Source organism: Propithecus coquereli, unplaced genomic scaffold (genome assembly GCF_000956105.1).
Source record: "Propithecus coquereli isolate 6110/MARCELLA unplaced genomic scaffold, Pcoq_1.0 Scaffold311, whole genome shotgun sequence".
NCBI lineage: Eukaryota > Metazoa > Chordata > Mammalia > Primates > Indriidae > Propithecus > Propithecus coquereli.
The window spans coordinates 1,203,533-1,205,708 of NW_012148742.1; positions in this window are offsets into that span (position 1 = coordinate 1,203,533).

A 2,176-nucleotide genomic window follows, 5' to 3' on the forward strand; every position below is an offset into this window, starting at 1 on the left:
TAGTTGTCTAGCTAATTTCTTTCTATTTTTTAGTAGAGACGGGGTCTCACTCTTGCTCAGGCTGGTCTTGAACTCCTGACCTTGAGCTATCCACCCGCCTCGGCCTCCCAGAGGGCTAGGATTACAGGCATGAGCCACTGCGCCCGGCCGAGTCTACTTCTTAAACAGATCTCAAATATATTCACTTATCTCCATGTCTACCATTATTATCCAACTACAAACCAACATTCTTCCTCACATGGACTATTGCAATGATCCTTAGCTGGTCTCTAAATACTTCTAATACTGAATTTGTCTTCCCCAAGTTTTCTAAGCTGCCAGAGTCATTGTTCTAAAGTGCTTATTATATTATGTTATGCCACTACTCAGACTACTTTGTCTTCCTCTGCACTCAAATAAAAACAAAGTCCTTAAAATAGGACCAGCAATAAAAAACTCAACATTTATTAAATATTTACTATGCACAAGAACTACACTAAGGATTTTCTATTTGGTATCTTATTGAAGCATTAGAAATACCATAGAAGGTACGTATTCTTATTATCTCTATTTTATCAATGAGAAAATGAAACAAAAATTGATTAAACAACTTATTTAAGGCCACTCAACAAATCAATATGAGAACTAGAGATGACCTGCACTGCATTCCTGTGCTAGCTACTGTTAATTTTTCCAAGCTCTTTCTCTCTTCTCTCACTCACAATGTTCCAGACCCAATGAGTTTCTTTCATTGTCTTGCACATACTGACATTATCTTGATATATTTTCTTGCACATGTTATTTATCCTCTGTGAAATAGTTTTCATGTTACTATTTATAAGATTTATTTTTCAAATCCTGTTTTAAATATCTCTTTAGAAAGGACATTTAAAGGACATTTATTCAAAGCATGACTTTTATCATTATTTTCTAAATATCTTTTTAAAAAATGTTACATAGCATTTTTAATTATATATGACATAATTTTTAATTATATATGTTACTGCTAAATTACTTATTTTCCATTCCAATGAATGCACTGTGAAGTTGAACATAGTCTCTTTCTAAAACACTAGGAGCTCTGTACCTTGACCAGTGCTTTCTGCAGTGTGGTCACTCGGTAAATATTAATGAAGGAACGAATGGAGATCTCAGCTGCTTAAGTTTGGGAATCACACAAAACTTACAAAATTAACCATCAAGTCATTCTTAGCATTATAATCGTGTCCTAAATTGGATGCTCCAATTTCTCCAAAAACTGTTCTTCTCAAGAATAACATTTTTGTTTATTTTCTAACAGTTATCCCAAATTTAAAGCACATAAGATCCTATTCACCTATACTCCAGTGATACATTGTGTAAATTCAACGGGTTCTAACCTGTTGAATTCAATAGCTCAAACATGGTGGGAAGGACCAACTCTAGATTGTCTAATATGATAGTTAGTAGAAAGATGTGACTATTTGACACTTGAAACGAGGCTATTCTAGATTGAAATGTTATATAAGGGTAAAATACACACAGGATTTCAAAGACTTAATGTTAAAACAAAACAATATATAATATCATGTCAATAATTTAATATTGATTGCATTTGAAAATGACAATGCACAGGACATACTCAGTTAAGTAAAATAGAGTATTGGAATTATTTTTACCTGTTTATTTTTTAAAACATGGCTACTGGAAAATTAAAATTTGCATGTATATCTTACATTTGTGTCTTGTAATATAATTTTGTTAGCCAGTGCTGGAACCACCTGTCCCAAAGGTTGTCAGTTCTGTTAGGTTCTTTCTTTACATTTACTTTTCTTAAGTTCAGACATTTGTTGAGGTCAGTTGCCTCGAGTAATTAAACCCCAACAGACCACAAGTCATTCCTATCTGTGACTCTGAAAAATCTGCCTGTGGCCTAGAAAACTACCTCACGAATGCCACAACCTAGCCCTATTTAGTGTTTTTTGTTTATTTTCTACATTTAGTATCTTTTCATACCAAAGTTAACTCTTTACCTCCCGTCAACAGAATTCTCATGGTGAGAAATAATTTGGTGTTAAGGTGTATCATATCCATTCCATGCCTATGGAAGATATAACAGTAAGTTCAACTAGATAAAAAAAAGGTAACTTGACTGATTTATCCCATCTTGACAATACTTTATCTCGACACGGAAGTAGTTAACTAATTTTCCTGTTGT